This window comes from Babylonia areolata, chromosome 25, assembly GCF_041734735.1.
Source record: "Babylonia areolata isolate BAREFJ2019XMU chromosome 25, ASM4173473v1, whole genome shotgun sequence".
Taxonomy (NCBI): domain Eukaryota; kingdom Metazoa; phylum Mollusca; class Gastropoda; order Neogastropoda; family Buccinidae; genus Babylonia; species Babylonia areolata.
Genome location: NC_134900.1, coordinates 2861477 through 2869712, shown reverse-complemented (window position 1 = coordinate 2869712; position 8236 = coordinate 2861477).

The following is an 8236-nucleotide window of genomic DNA, read 5'->3' as shown; positions in this document are numbered from 1 at the left end:
TTTGTGTGTGTGTGTGTGTGTAGTATGTGCATGTGTGTGTGTGCCACGGTTTGCCCGGTCACGGTGTGTGTGTGAGTGGGTGTGTCAGTGCCGTGTGTGTGTGTGTGTGTGTGTGTGTGTGTGTGTGTGTGAGTGACTTGGAAACCATACAAAGAAGGAGACATGCAGGGGGAACAAAATAGGTTAGACACTGTGTGGAAATACAGTACATAATACTACACATCATAGCTTCATTTCAGTTGTTGTGGCAGATTCTGTCGTTCACATAACTGACTCTTTTGTCATTCCCACATGTCCATTGATAACTTCACAGTATACTTTCCTTTCCTCATTTCCCGCATCCGCACAACCTACAGCAATACAATGGACGCATGTACTTCAGCTGACCGTGTTTTTTTTGTTGTTTTTTTTGTTTGTTTGTTTGTTTGTTTGTTTTTGTTTGTTTGTTTTTTTGGTTTTTTGGTTTTTTTGTGGGGTTTTTTGTTTTTTATTTTTTTATTGCTATAACATGTGAAAAAAGAACAGACACTACATTTACGTCCTAGGGCTACACACACACACACACACACACACACACACACACACACACACACACACACACACACACACACACACACACACACAACCAACACTGACTGAACAAATACACAAGACATTATAATTACCACCAATCAGTCATCAAACAAAGGACTTTGGGACTGAATTTTAAAGTCCTTATACTTTTCACTTCACACGTACATACAGCATCAAGAGCAGAGGAAATATAAGTATCCATATCAATCAATCAAAAAATGATATGATATGTTCCACGGTTATCAGTGGATAATGTGAAACACCATGGCAGAATCTGTTAGAGAATGACCTTCTGATCCAGTGATCATCTTTGAAATTCAGGTTTCGAACCGGCGTCAGCTTTCCTGGGATGTGAACGTGAGAGGACAACAAACAGGCCTCTCATATGTAGGAGAACTAGAGAATACACTGAACTTACTGGAAGGGTGGAATTATCTCCCTTCGACCACTTTTTACATACATGTGTGTGTGTGTGTGCGCGCGCGCGTGCGTGCGTGCGTGCATGTGTGTGCATGTATGTGTGTGTGTGTCACGGTGTGTCCAGTGCGTGCATGTGTGAGTTTTTATATTGATATGCACTTAATTTGTATGTATCCTAATTTCTACTGTATCTGTGTTTGTCAGTGTATGATTTTCGATTTATGTTTGTACCTTTTATGTACTACCCCCAACCCCCTCCATATTCCTTGTGACCCAGGTAAACTTAGTAATAAAGACATATTCTATTCTATTCTGTTCTATTCTATACCTCTGAGCTATCCAGGAAGCACTGAATGGATTGTAACGTTATCTGAACTGACTGGAAGGTTAATCTCCCTTTGACCACTTGAGTTTGTACCTCTGAACTATCGGGGACCCAAGTTAAAACATCTCGCAAATTAATGTCTGGAACAAATTAGTGGGTCTGTGTAGGTATTCTGTGTTTCTTTTCCAGCTCTTTGAAGCATATAAATATCTTTCGTTATTCTTGTATACTTGGGTTTCACTTGGGTTTAGTTGGTAAACATTTGTTTGTTTGTTTGTTTGTTTGTTAGAGTTTCAGAAAATTAGATGCGAACAATAGTAATTTTTAGGATTAAATCTGAGGGCACTGCAGCGTGTGGAGGAGGGGTTAGCTAGCACTTTGGGCATTCTCCGTCTGAGAGCTCTGGGTCAGTTCTGGCTCCAAACACTGAACTGAAGAGACAGCATCACAGCGCAAGCAGGTGCTGTGGAAGAGGAGATATTTGGGTGACTTAGCTGCACTGGCAGAACATTTGTCTGGCTGACCGGCAGTGGGCAACTGAAGAACGCCTGCTGGAACATCTCAGTCCTGATCGAAGTGTTTTTTGTTTTTTTTCTGTGTGTGTTTTGTTTTGTTTCGTTTGGCGTTAAATAAAATGGAAAGGTAATTGGAAAGCTGGACGTAGGCCAGTGTGGCAGTACGAGTTTGCAAAGCACTCTCTCTCTCTCTCTACATACATGCATTCCACACAAGAGTACTTCCCACATCGTCCCTCTGCATGAAGATACATCACATTGATCCCCATATATGCAGCATGTGTAACGCTTCCGTTTTGACTGGAATTAACTTCTATTAAATTTCTTTTCAAGGATTTGTAGCTGGATGTAAGGTAAGGTAGGATGGATGTATGGTGCCAATGCATCCAGACTTTCCAATGGGTGTATTAAGGATAGATGCAGGGCCTATAAGTGGTTATCAAAACAACATAATGCTTTCCGCTTTCACATTCACTGAAATTGGGGAGTACAATGGCTGCCGCACGCACCACACACTCACGTCAAGCTATCACGAAGCCAGCCACAGTGAGGTTTGGTCCATTCTATTCACAAGTCTGTATCTTAAACCTTTCACTAAAAAATGAAATGAAATAAAATAAAATAAACACTGGTATATCAAATAATGATAATAATAGAAGAGAGCGAGGTCAGAAGTAACAGAAGAAATCATGTTTCAACTGTAGCACAACTTTGATGTACAATAAAAAATAATACTGTGTTTGATTTGGGCTTTAGGACATAACATCAAAACATTTTTTTCTAATACATGTGTGTGGAAACATGATTTCTTTGAACCCTTCAATTGATTTAGATTCATGAAAATATTTACAAATTGTTAACATTTAAATGTGATCTTTGCTCGTTTTATTTATTTCAATTGTTCATTTATCTTATTTTATTTTATTTTGCTTGACATCTTTATTTGTAATGAATCAGTCAGAAACAAAAATAAGTATATATATATATATTTTTTTTTAATTAATTTTCTGTTTTCTTTTCTTTTGGGGTTTTTTTTTTTTTGTTTTTTTGTTTTTGTTTTTTAAATACTGGTTCCTGAAACATATGTACTGGGCTAGACTGGCCTTCTTTATACATGTTTGTACCTAACTTTGCATTGCTGACAAAATGTGATGTGGCTGTTACTGCATTTATGCTTTTACATCACAAGCAAATTCACCTGTTCTGTAGATTTTTTTAAAAAAATCTGCGTTTGGATAAAATGAAAAAATGAAAAAGAAAAATGTTAGGACAGCCGCATTTCTGTATAAAGCAGCAGGAAAAACAAACACTAACACAATTAAGCCACAGCGTTATTTATAGTGTATGACCGCTAATGTTTTTATTATTCATTGCATTACTTAAGGTTGAAGGGTTAAAGGTCCCATAGCTCCCATAGCTTTTCATGACCTTTGGGGCAGTGAATTCATGTCCACTGAACCATGCATGCATGTGTCCATGTATGAGTGCCTCTATGTGAGAGAGAGAGAGAGAGAGAGAGAGAGAGAGAGGGAGAGGGAGAGAGAGATAATGAAAATTTGTTTCTACCCCATATACACTCCCCTACTCGCTTCCCTTCATTGGCTCCCCATTCAAGCACGAATACAATACAAACTCTCAGTCTTTTGTCATAATTTCTTCACTAATTCCTGTCCTGTCTATCTTTCAGACCTACTTTCTGTCTATTCACCATCCAGACAACTTCAAATGACAAGCGCACACTGTCCATTCCAAAGATTCGTACCAAAACTTATGGTGAACATTCCTTTTCTTTTGTTGCACCTAAACAATGGAATTCACTGCCCTCACACCTCCGTTACACTCTAACACCTGCATTCAAGAGAGCACTCAAAACATATCTTTTCAAACTGTACTTTTCTCACTGAATTTTTTCCATCTGTATATGCTTGCTGTGGTTTTTGTTGCTGGATGTGCTTTTTGCGTTGGTGATACCTGGTTTCCTGGTGTTTATTTTTGACAGTGGTGAATGTGGCGTGATTTGTTTTGCTGTGATTTGCACCTGTGGGATTTGAGACTGTGATGGCGCCTGTGTCAATTTATGTATATGTATATATGTGTGTGTATATGTGTATGTATATGTATGTGTATGTATATGTGTGTGTGTATATATACTTTTTTTAATTTTTTTTAAATTTTATTGTGAAGCGTGGTGAGCCCCATCTGAGATGGGGGTACTGCGCTATATAAGCCTACATTTTATTATTATTATCATTATTATTATACACACTCTCACGCACTGAACTGGAATAATTTTCTGCTAAAGATGATGCAAGTGTAAATCTGAGTGTGTATAAAAGAGACACACGGAGAGAGAAACAGAAAAAGACAGAGAGAAAGAGACAGAGACAGAGAGATGAGGGGAAGCAGAGAGATAACTGTTTTTACAGAAATATAGCACTACCTGGCAAGTTCAATCATTTTATTGGTGAAACCGATGCTTCATGTTCCTAACAATGAAAAATCTACAGAGAATCACTGGAGAAAACGTAAAGGAATAGCTGAATCCCAATGATTGTACTGACAGCACATACACCCATAGCCACACACACAAACTGCTGTGTCTGTATACCAACATTGTGTGTATATCACAATCACAAACAAGGAGAGGCAGAGCAAAAAACAAAATGTGTTTGTGCGTGTGCATGTGTGTGTGTGTGTGTGTGTGCAAGAATGTGTGTGTGGTGTGTGTGTGTGTGTGTGTGTGTGTGTGTGTGTGTGTGTGAGTATGCATGAGCAGGTCAGTAACTTTGTTTTCGTCACATGTGCCTACATGTGTATGAATATCACAAGACCTCTTTCTCTTTCTTAACAGCCAGCTTTCTTCACCAAGCTGTATTTCTCATTGACAAGGTCGTTGCTAATCAAAAACACACAAGGGATAACAGCATTTTTTTTTTCCACAAGAAATGCCAAGGTAAAACAAAATTTGACATGATGAATGAATATCTCAACTGAAAAACTAACACAACAACAATACAGGCAAAAAATAAAACTTTGCATTTGTGTGTGGGAAGAGAAAATGGGGCTTTGCAAACAAGATGATAGTGGTGTAGTTTAATGACTAATTAGCTGACACCCTTAAGGAAAAACTGTTCAGGGCTGTGATCTTGCTCCGTAGAGGGTGATGTGGTTCAAGGCCTTGGGTTCTGAAAGCAAGATGACAAAATCTTTCCTTTTGAGCTTGCATGCAAACCATCCAGCATGAGTGTATCTGCTGACAGCACACCAGTCTGGTTCTGGACGTCTTCAATATAATATGTTGTATACGCCACCAGTCCCATGAAACTTTGTAAAATAAAAGAGGGGGGTGGTGTGTGTGTGTGTGTGTGAAGAAAACACAATACTATCACAAGCTCTGTGTGTCTATACACACACACACACACACACACATATATATATATATATATATATATTATAATTTTGACAGATAGGTAGATTGGTGTGTGTGTGTGTATGTGTGTGTGGTTTGTTGTGCTGTGTGTTCAACTGTTTCACAATAGTCTAACAATAAAAGGAATCACAATTACTGATTATATACATAAGAACAAATCACACTTTCCAAATTATATTCTGCAAAAATGAAGTCTGTTTAAGAATCTACTCAAAAGAGAGAAAAGAACACAAGCGACCAAAAATGATCAAAAGTCAGATTGTGAAAAAAAACCCAAAAACAAACAAAAAAAACACACAAAATAAACGAAAACAGATCTAAATAAAGGTATAGTTTTCACATCAATTCTTAACCACACAAAAATCAGGTAAAAGTATTTTTTTCTGTTCTACATATATAAGCAGCTACAAAAACAACAACAACAAAAAAGCATTAAGTCAAAACAAATCTTCAGAATGGCCAGACAGTACATGAATAGAACAAACGAATACATGTGTTGGTTGCGTCCTTAAAAAACGAACAACTAAGAAACAAACAAAAAAACAAATCCACCACCACCACCACCTGTGTCAGTGTTTGTAAGTGTGCAAGACTTGGGCTGGGAGACAGTTCTCTCATTCCTAGTTTGCAGACATATCAGAATCACACACACACACACACACACACACAGGCTGTTCAAATTTGAGATTACCTGTTCATCTGCATTCAACTTCTGTGGTGCAAGTGTTTCAACATGACATGAATTGATGTTTCTATGCCTGTAACAAGACACTCCTGTGCCTTATTTGTTTTAAATTTGGTTATGTGTTTTACATATATATTAGTGTTAATTTATATGGACTTCACACCATTTTATTTGTTTGTCACATTGTGCATGTTTACTTGTGATGCCAACCTTTTACTTTCTCAAACAAATGTTGGAGAAAGAGAAGAAGAAACAGAAAGAGAGAAATAGAATGCTCATCAGGTCAGTCTGAAATGAGATTACTGTTCATGAATGTTCCTGTCCATCTGATAAATATGAGCAGCTGTTGGTTTATGATCAGTTTATGCACTGTTGTGCTACATGAAGAAAACAAAATCTCAGTCTGGTGCCCTTCTTGTCACATTTGCAATGTGAAAATTCTGAGTTCTGCAACCATCCCTTTGTGTAATACAAAGCATTTTCATTCTAATGTCTTCAAATCTCTTCAAGGCAAGGGCAAATGTACCAAGACTGAAGATAAATAGCTTTCATTCTGTTTCACTTGAGATCAAGCCCATAAATTCAAAATATAATCGCAGGTACAGGAATTGCCAATGTCAAGAACAACTGCTTTTCTTTTTTTCTTTTCTTTTTTCCCCCTTCATTTCAGTTCAACTGAAGATTGTCATGTTTTATACCATGGACAGGTACAACTGTAAGTCATTTTTTCTGACACAAGGTGAGTTTATTCAGTCACTTCAAATATTCAAAACCAATCTTGATGAAACTACATATCAATCACACTAATTACTTTTCCCTGTTGCTCAACACTTGTCTTACTCTGAAAGTCAGCAAAAAACCCCAAAAAAAGCTGCAATCACAAATCTTTCTATTGCTCATCTTGATGGCTGGACAAGTTTTAATGTTAGAATCAAAGTAACCCATGACAACTAACATGACCCTTTGGCATTATCAATGTCTGTCGTCTCTTCAGTTATGAGTTCTCTTAAGATGAGCAAAAGACATGTACACTGTTGATACACATACCACTCCCATAAACCCCATTCTCATACATACACATTTGCATTTTAGCACATCCATACACCAGGTCTCAGTATCAGAACAACAGCGCACCTGATACCCAGCTTTCCTTCATGTCAGAAACATCACTATCAAACAGAACATGCACAGTGGACAAAACGCTAAACTATCACACGATCTGGCTCCACAAACACTAATCTTGGAGAAGTTGTTCATATGCCTCATTGTCACATAAAATTTCAGTTTTTCCATCTTTTTTGTTGGGACTTGTTTAGACGTCTCATCAAGGAAACAAAGCTTTGGATTTTTCCAACAGTGACAGGCTAAACTGTGTGGAGTGATGGCCTAGAGGTAACGCATCCGCCTAGGAAGCAAGAAAATCTGAGCGCGCTGGTTTGAATCACGGCTCGGCCGCCAATATTTTCTCCCCCTCCACTAGACCTTGAGTGGTGATCTGGACGCTAGTCATTTGGATGAGACGATAAACTGAGGTCCCGTGTGCAGCATGCACTTAGCGCATGTAAAAGAACCCACGGCAACAAGAGGGTTGTTCCTGGCAAAATTCTATAGAAAAATCCACTTCGACAGGGAAAACAAATGAAACTGCACGCAGGAAAAAATACTCCAAAAAATGGGTGGCGCTGTATTATAGCGATGCGCTCTCCCTGGGGAGAGCAGCCCGAATTTCACACAGAGAAATCTATTGTGATAAAAAGAAATACAAATAAATTGTGGGGGAAGAGAGGGGAATGGGGGCAGGGTGGGGATTGAGCAAGTGGGATGGCGCAGGAGGAGGTAGAGAATGGTGTTTGTCACTGACTGTCGGACAAAGTCACTCCAGAAGCTTACTCATTTTTCTTTTATTCTAGAACCTTTTTCTTGCTGGTGAAATTGAATCAATGAAGATTCTATAATAAAATGTTGGTTTTATTTTTTGCTGCTGTTTTCTTCTGTTGCTGTGTTTGTTGATAGAGGATATTCATATTAGTTTTATACTCTTTTCTTTTGGGTTTTCCATGCAAAATCATTATTTCACACACTTTGTGTACACTGCTCCACAGACCATGAATGAATGATTCCCACTCTTCTCCCCTTCTTAGTCTCTACAACAAGAGTGAGTAAGTGAATGAGAGAGAGAGAGAGAGAGAGAGAGAGAGAGAGAGAGAGAGAGAGAGAGAGTTTGTGTGTGTACCTGTTTGAAAACATACACATTAAACTTTCATCCTGCTGTTTCTGAACTGCAGACT